This window comes from Anabrus simplex, chromosome 1, assembly GCF_040414725.1.
Source record: "Anabrus simplex isolate iqAnaSimp1 chromosome 1, ASM4041472v1, whole genome shotgun sequence".
Taxonomy (NCBI): Eukaryota; Metazoa; Arthropoda; class Insecta; order Orthoptera; family Tettigoniidae; genus Anabrus; species Anabrus simplex.
In genome coordinates this window covers 650,469,319-650,479,067 of record NC_090265.1, presented here as the reverse complement: position 1 = coordinate 650,479,067, position 9,749 = coordinate 650,469,319, and positions in this window count along the sequence as shown.

Below are 9,749 nucleotides of genomic sequence, written 5' to 3'. Positions count from 1 at the left end.
TTTGCATTATGCGAAATCACCAGTGGCTTGCAAAATGCCAGATATGTGTCAGTTAAGGTGGTTGTGGTTTGAAGTATCAACCCTAAGTTAGTTCCAGTACTTTTAGGGTATTTCATACCAATTAAAAGCATCCAAAGAAAATTTCTTGAGTTTCAAGCACTTTCTGGGAAAACAGCAGAGATGTTAACAAACCACATTCTTTGCATCTTGGAAAGTTAACTGACATAATTATTGCTTTCTGTGGTGATAACTGCAACACCAGTTTCAGTGGGGTTGAAAGAAAAGGCACCAACAATGTATTTTCAAGTTAAGGCAGGAGATAAATGAGAACATTTTTGGAATAGGTTGTACGCATTGTACATGACAGCACGCAGACAAGTGCTGACATTTTACGAAATGATGTTTACATAATTGTTAACAATATTTTCACATTTATGCTGTTGGGAATGGCTGAATTGAAGAGCTTGTGTGGGTTTGTGGATGTTGAATACAAGCAGATATTGGGAACTGTAAAAACAAAATGGCTTTTGTAACAACCTCCTAAAACAATAATTGCCACCACCATCCGTCTTACAACCAGCTGTTAACAGACTTATTGATATGTTTGATGGTCTCAAGTTTTATTTTCTTTCACAAGCAACGTGTCAGAGTGCTAGAAATGAAGAGGGCAGAAAAGAATACAGGCGACTAAAGAATCAAGTGGATAGAAAGTGCAAGGTAGATAATTTCGAGTTCCTGGAAACTGTCAACTTTCCTCACTTTATCTTGGTATTTCTTCGATGAGACATCCCACAAAGAAGGCCTTCCTATTATACCAGTATCATTAATTAAGTTGAGAGTGATCTCCTTGCTCCACTCCATTTTTGACTATAAATTACAGTATAGTGCAGAGAGAACGATACGTTCACATACTGTATTCGTAGCTTGTAACTATAATCCTAATTATTTCACGAGAAGCATGTCATTTAAGCTATCTGTTGGCATGGAAACAGCATGGAAAGTTGCCAAAGCTGTGCCGACATCTGACAAACAACGAATTGACTTGACAGGTTTTTCATTTGGAACAGAAAACACACCAACATATTAAAAGTGTTAACCTCAACATTTTGAGTTAACATGCAAAGTCAATTGGAAGACACAATGACAACATATATGTCAATTTAACATGTTGGTATTAAATGTTAATCAGTGGTGACAGGCCTTTGCAGCTGCACGATCCATACCGTACAGCCAGCTCTCTCAGCGATACAGATATTCTACTTGATCAACAGGAAACTGACGAATACAACGCTGAAGCATCAAAAATATATAAGGAAGAACTAACTATAACAATTATTTTACTAAACTTTGAGAAAATCTTCATACACTGCCATCTTTGAATATATAAGTGCTCTCCTCATCAATGGGATTGCGACTGATGAGGCGAGAGCCTATCTGTTCACAGATGGCAGTGTATGGAGATTGTCCTTATCCTTTCGTGTTTTCATGTTTGTCTCCTCTTACTGTTGCTGAATATTACGAGCAGCACATTCACTTTTGCTTCAGACTGGGTAAAATGTTTACAGAAATGTACCAAATGAAGAAGAGAGTTTATGACTATCGACACATGAGTCTTGCGGGGAAGAAAGTGCAGCAAGTCAGGGCAGGTAAAGTTGAACATGAAAGTGTTGTTGATGGTCTTTCGCGACATACTGTTATGCACAATGAATACCAATCTTCTTCTTCTTACTCCACTTTTCCCACATCTGTGGGGTCGCACATATGGATTTGGCCCTGTTTTACGGCCGGATGCCCTTCCTGACGCAACCCTATATGGAGGGATGTAATTACTATTGCATGTTTCTGTGGTGGTTGGTAGTGTTGGATGTTGTCTGGATATGAAGAGGAAAGTGTTGGGACAAACACAAACACCCAGTCCCCAGGCCAGAAGAATTAATGTGATTAAAATCCCCGACCTGCTAGGGAATCAAACTCAGGACCCTCTGAACCAAAGGTCTCAACATTGACCATTCAGTCAATGAGTCACACCATGAATACCATTATGAGGGTCAGATGGTCTTATTTCGGAAGTCTTATTTTGTTCGAGAGAAAATGTCAGCAGAAAAACACCAGACTTGTGGAGAAAAAAATTCCTAGACCTTCTGCCATAAAGGTAGGTTTACACCGGAAACTTACAGTACAGAAGTGGATATTTTGTATCATTTCTTCCATTCAAGACAAGTGAAGAGTGTTTAAATTTTTAACATTTGTATAGGACATGTGCAAGTAGTTTCAATATGTACAGTAGAAGTCCACTATAGCGAGTACGGCATATAACGAGAATTCCGTTATAGCGACGACTTTTTTCTGTCCCTTCAAAATTCCTATATTAAACTGTGTATCGTCCTTCGGTTACAGCGATAACCCTATCACTGGCGCATCCGTTATTACGAGCGATTAAGCGCGCCCGATTTTTTCCGTTACCGATATTTATGCACCCCAGCGATGATATTGCATGCGATCGATTACCTTCGGCATCGTTTCCTCGCTATGTGCACTAGCGATTTCTCGTCGACATTCGAAGGCGATGTCGGAGTCGATTAGTAATATCCGTCGACAGCTGTTCCGTAAAGAAAATTCGAAATGAAAGAGAACATATGTTCGTAATAAATGCATAAATAACGTGTCAGATAACGGTCGTTAACTCGTTAAAAATTAAGGCTGACTAAACCACCGCTTAATTTTGAGGCTAAATACTGCAATTAAGTAAGAATGGGACACACCTCGAGATATGGCAGAGTGCTTAATTGATTTCATACGTTAGTTTGTATTTTGTCGCGTCTGGTTAAATTACAGAAAGGCTATTATGAAAATTTATAGCGAGAAAGGTATAATTTCTCTACCAGCGCCTGAAGTGTGTTTTCATCATACGTTTAGTACGGTTAAGTTAGGATACGTAACGCTGTCTGAATAAGAAAACTGAAACGTTTGCAACAAAATACGATCGATCAACTTCGGTACGGTATAGTTTTCTCACTTTGTACATTTGCGAGCTCTCTCGACATTCAAAGGCGATGTTGGAGTTGATTAGTAATACCCATCGACTGCTGTTCTCTAAAGAAAATTCGAAATGAAAAAGAGGATAACACGTTTTCGTAATAAATGCGTAAATGACGTGGCTGATAGCAGTTGTTAATTCGTAAAATTAAAGACTGAATAAACGATATCTTAATTTTACTGTTATATGCGGAAATTACGTAAGAATGTCATACACCTCAAGATATGGCGGAGTATATAACTGATTTCAGAGGATATTTCATATCTTCTCGCGTCTAGTTACGGCTATTTACATGTAAATTTTTGGCGAGGAGGTTATTTCTCTACATGCGTTTCAAATGTGTTTTCATGATAGGCTACAAATACGGTTGGGTTAGGTGACGCTGTTTGAAGAAGAAAGCTCAGGTGTTTGCCACAGAAATCTCTGGAGTGATACCATATTTCTCCGACTTCAAGACTTTTTTTTTCTCAGAATGTCATGCGAAAACTCAAGGGTTGTTGCATTTGCGGCCTAACAGCAAGTTAAAAGATACCACTGACAACTACCGCGGTAACCACGCTGCTTCTTTTCACACGCGCACAGAACTCTTTGACAATAAACGATCGCCTCTTTACTACACATCGCTACCGGTTGTACAGTGTACAGTGCCTGTGTGTTTCTAAAATTTGCAGGATGGCATCAAAACATGCGACCCTTCGAATTCTTAGAAAAGCCATGGCTACTCAGTGGCAGAGTCATAACGCGTCTATTGCACTTGACGCTTAGTAAAATGAAGGCTTATAGACAGCAGGAATATTTTCGTGGTGGATAGTCGTATTGTAAAGATACGTGGAAAAGACAAATTCTCAACAGGTTCTAGTCGATATTATGATGCCAAGTTTAAGTTAATGTTTATTAAACACTCGGAAATGTAGAATAATTGTGCAGCCGCAAGAAAATATGGCATAGGCCTAACTAAAGCCAATATTTGGCGTTAGCGTGAAGACAAAAGTAATAATAATAATAATAATAATAATAATAATAATAATAATAATAATAATAATAATAAATGCGTACCGGTACTGTACAAAAAATGCATTCAGTGGTCCGCAACAAGGACGCTTTAAAGAAGTCGATGATGAAATTGTGAGGTATGTGCACGAAAAACGCAAGGGCGATTGGCCATACCGTGGCGCAATAAACTCGTTCGTTGACTTTCAACGTTCGCGATTAGGCCTATACATCGCTAGCCGTTGAATTTGGCCGCACCCGACAAGCGAGACGTGCGTGTAGCGGTAGCCGGTTATATCTGACGCTGCATAAAAGTAACAGTTTTATAGACAGCAAGAATAATTTCCTGATGGTTCGTTGTATTGTAGAGACGTATGGAATAGATATTGCCGGAAAATTTTCAACGAGTCATCTTCGGTATTATGATGCCAATGTTAAGTTAATGGTCCTTAAACCCGCGGAAATAAAGAATAATTGTGCAGCCGCAAAAAAAATGAAATACGGCGTGACGAAAGTCAATGTTCGGCGTCTAAAAATAGTCTAAAAATAGGTAGGCTTGTATGATTTTACAAACATTTTTTGAGCCTGATTTAAATTTTTTGAAGGAAAAAAGTGGGGTTAATCTTGGATTCGGAGGAATACGGAAATATAATTTTTTCAGAATGAAATTAAACACACACTTTCACGTAGTATCGGATTACGAAAACTAGCAAACAAGTAAGTCGTAGTGTGGATATTATCTGCGGAAACGCAAGTTTTGAACAAACTGATTGCCGTTTCATACCGACTTTAAAGCGCATGAAGGGTTTTCCGGCTTTTACATAAAAATCGGATATAACGACAATCCGTTATAGCGAGTAAAATTTTCGCTGTTATGAATTCTCGCTATAACGGACTTCTACTGTATTTATTTAGGATATGGTAAACGTGTATACAATATACAGGTAAAGGTAGGTACATATACACTAAATGATTTCACAACTATATGCCAATATAACATTCAACATTTCATATTCTTATCAAGGCATCTATCCACTGACGTCGTTTGACCAATCTCCAACTGGGCGAGCTGGCCATATGATTAGGGGCGCACAGCTGTGAGCTTGCATCCAGGAGATAGTGGGTTCGAGCTCCACTGTTGGCAGCCCTGAAGGTGGTTTTCCCTGGTTTCCCATTTTCACACCAAGCAAATGCTGGAGCTGTACCTTAATTAAGACCACAGCAACTTCCTTCCCGCTCCTAGCCCTTTCCTATCCCATCGTCACCATAAGACCTATCTGTGTCACTGCAACGTAAAGCAAATTGTAAAAAAAATAAACCAATCTCCATGATAAGCTTGTAAGCCACATTCACTCACAATATACTAGATTGTCTGGTCAGGAGCACCAGTCATGCTGGGGAGTAATAGTTTATTCCCCACTTAAACAGGGAATAGGCACAGACTCCATGCTAGAACAAATCCTGTTAAGTGCAACCCATGTTCTTCTTGGAGGATCAGCCCCAGAGGAGCTCTGATCATTCATTTTGTCAGGAAGTAGCAAGCGTTGAAAGTCTGTTTTTGATGTCAGATCTTCCATCCAATGAACAAAGTGGTTGAAATTGCTTACAGTTAGCATATGGGCAATAGCAGATTGGTGGAGATCTGGACCTTAGCCAGTTTACTTTGAGGTCATGAATGTCATCATGGATGGGCAACACATAGTTCTCGACAATATGATTATATTTCCTTTGCAAGTGCTTGTAGTCTGCAAAGAGAAGGTGGTACAGTCGAACCTCTCTTCTGCGGACATTGTCGGTTACGTGGAAAAATGTCCGTTGCGAGAGGTATCCACTAAAACAAGGTTGAAAACTTAACCTAACATTTTAATGGCAAAGAACATCCATCTTAAATATAAGCATACATCATTATTTTGATTATTCTAAATCATTTCTAAGTAAATATTTGCCTGGGAGATATTAGAAGTGATTTTACAGCCATTACAATCATTACAGCTTTGGGAACTAATCATTCAGCTGGATGTGTAATTTAGCACATTTTTCTTTAATGCAATATTCTCTAGAAGGGAATAACAACCCAGTGTGACTGTGTGTCTGGAGTTTTCAGGTTATTTGTGATTTCTCGTTTTTCTTCTTGTAACACTGGTCCACTCACTCAGTTTCTTTGCTCAAACTCATTTGAATTACTCATATACCTCAATACTCACTTCTGCAAAATCTGACTACCATTTTCTTTTCATTCCTCGATTCCTTTTCTTCTCCCACTCAATTAAAATTTTATTTTTATTCTTCACAAATGTGTTTTCCCATAGGTTTAATTTTTCAGGGAGCTTTTCTCACTGAAAATCCTTTCACACTACATGTTTTCTTGTCTCGAGATCTAAATGCGTTCATCCATCCTACTCATGTTTACTGGGCGATTGAAATACTATGGTATTTCTGCCTCAACAATCAGCACATGAAAGTGTCTTCTTTGTATCAAGTTTAACTGAACTACCTGACCTTTAACATATCAGCAACAATCTGAGTTATGAATAGAATGATACAAGATATGCTAGAAGATCCCTTGGTAACTTGTGAGTAAGCAGTCACTGGTAGCATTCCTAGGCAACTAGAATTCTAGAACACAAGACTGCCCTAACAAAAGATTTGGAAAGAGCCCTATACAGAACAATTAACTTCTCGTCAGCATTCCTATGTACGTTTCATTCTTTCTTTTCCTTGGATTCGAAATAATACAAACATTTAAAAGGTATTCCCGTATGTCTGAAGAATATTACGATAAAGAATGACATAGCCCTATATAAAGAAACTGTCCTGGATCGCATAAGGTGTCCACTTAATACAAGTGTGCAAGAGTAATGGTGATGTCCGCTTAAATGAGACTTATTTAACACGTCTTCTGTGAAATAAAATCGGTTCCATGGAAAAATGTCCATATAGAAAGGTGTCCACTGAATAAAGGTGTCTCTTAGGGAAGATTTGACTGTGTAATATTATTGAGTGCAGGAAGCCAATGGGAAGAGCTGGATCTTATTAAACATGAAACCATTTTCATAGAGTTGTTCAGCTGGGTATCAACTAATTCCACAGGACAACTGTTAAATCATACTGGACAGCAATATTCTCCTGCAGAGGAACCCAAAGTTGTTTCACAAAGCTTCTGTAATACAATAAGACTATTTTTCCTCCTACATTTGAAAGGCATTGATTAAAAGAGAGGGTGTTGTCTAGTGTCATGCCTAAATACCGTACTTTACAAACTCTTGTGCCTGATAACCTTATGTTTGAAAGTTATATGGAGAGCGCTGTCTGCCAATCTGTTGTTATTTAAATGGAAACAAGACACTTCTGTTTCGCTTGTGCTTGGCTGTTGTCTCCACTTCTTGAAGTAGTTACCAAGAGAGGCTCGATCACTAGTGAGAACTTCCTCCGTTTCCTTAATGCTGTTTTGTTATGTGGCCAGCATGATATTGTCAGTACAGCAGAATTTCGTGGATTCAGTTGCAGGTAAGTCATATATGTAGAGATTAAAGAGGAATAGAGCCAGTAACGATCCTTGTAGGAGGCCGCTGCTCAGGTTTCTCCGTTGACTCATTTTAGTTCCTAAAACAACTTGGAATAGTTAATTACTGAGCATGTGTCCAATAAAGTGTACTATTGTTTTACAAGGTATAACCTAAAGAAGTTCATACAGCAGCCCTTCTCTCCACACTATCACATGCAGCACCTGTATTAGAGAAGAGTAGCTCTACGTGTTCCAGACTTTTGCGAGTGTATGTTGCCACTCTGTATGCAGCAATTACAGAACAGCCAAAAAATTTCCTCTCTTCTTGAGTTCCTCCTCACTCCCTATATGTGTTTCCTGAAGAAGAACCAAATCTATGTTATCACTAGAGCCCGGATTATATGTAATTACATATTCTGTTCCAATATATGTAGCTAAAAGAAAAGTTAAAATGTCAGCAAATCACACTAAAAGGACCATTCCAAGAGTTTAAAGTTACATACAGTAATTACATATTTCGATGCATAATAAATATTTTGAAAAATTGTACACATTTTAAATATGTCGAAGGATATTGCACATTTGAAAGAAAACATAATTCTTTTCTTCACTAATTTTACTTTGCTGTAACTGTGGCTAACCTTCAGTAGTGGAGAAGGCACTAAAATAAGAAGAAGAATTAAACACTTGAACATAGTTTAAAAAGCCTGTACAACTCTAACATCCAAAAATAATTTAATAATTTAAAGTGAAGTATTCTGTCAAAGGACCGCATTCCTTAGTTATGTTGACGGTGAAAGTCTTGGGTGTCTCGAGTTGTGACTATCGATCTTCCCTTGCACAAATTTTGTCACGTTGTTCTCCTCTCGGATTTAATCTCTTCTTTTGTGATCCTTTTGCCAGTCCTTGGTTGAATGTCACATGTCAAAAGCACCTTTTCTCTTTCTTTCTTTCTTTCTTTCTTTCTTCTTTGGTTATTGCCCATACTTCACTTCCATAAAGGGCTACACGCCATATCTGTTTTTAATATCAAATTTCTTCTGTCTTAATAAGAACCTTCCTTGCTTGAGCAAGTCTACAATTAAATATTTATTTACCAGCAATTTGAAATACCAGTGACTTCATGTGAATTTGAAAGGTCTTTTTCTATATATATAATAGCATCCTAACAGACAGAAGGCATTCGATGACTGCAGCAAATTTGGAAAAATATTTAGTTATTAATTGTACCTCCAAATAACAATTAGAGGTTGAATAATATCTGCACTTTTAACTTTTTTCGGTTTTATTTCCTTTTTTATGTATAAAGAATACAAGAAATAAAGTGAAGATATTAAGTTACATATTTTTTTATTTATTACATATTTACCTACATATTTTGTCAATTTTAGCTACATATTTATGTACATATTTCTCATTTTTATATTACATATAATCCAGGCTTTACTATTTGAAGCAACTGAAGCTGCCAGATGTCATTAATTAATTTATTTATTTATTTTTTTTTTTTTAATTTTTTTTTTTTTTTTTTTGTCATGGGGTTCTGTTGAATCTGCATATTTAAATTTTCCAGAAGATCTTAGAAAGATAGTCTGGCAGCCAAGTGCTGATTTTCAGTTCAGTACTGTTTGGTTACCAAATACCTATCCAGGGGCATGACATGGATGAATCAGCTTCACCCCAATGTCAATGAGGAAACTTGGTCGCTCTGTGCAGCTGTTGTTGCTTATGCTCTTGTTGCAGAAGAAAATGAGGGGGAAAAGCAAGACACAGGTGGTGTACAAGACTTTTCTGCTGAAAAAGAATTCATATGGGGAATACCATTCAATATTAAATGAATTAGTAATTGAAGACTGTTAAGGTTTTAGAAACTTAGTAAGGATGTCACAAAACGACTTTGAAAACTTGCTACAAATGGTAGCAGCTGTTATTCTGTTAAAAGATTCAAACTTCAGATATGCTACTTCACTGGCAGAACAACTAGCCGTAACATTGTATTGTCTAGCAACAGCTGTCTTGTTCAGCAGTCTGATGTATCTTCATAGGATTCATGAAATAATTCCTGAAGTCTGCAAAGCTTCTGGGTCAAATTAAGGTATTAAACATAAGCTGAAAATAAATGTATTGTTTATTTGAAACATTACATGAATTAGTATAAAGAATGGAAGAGTTGGAATTCAGGGACAAGTTTCTGATGGCAAAGTTTTCAATCACTTA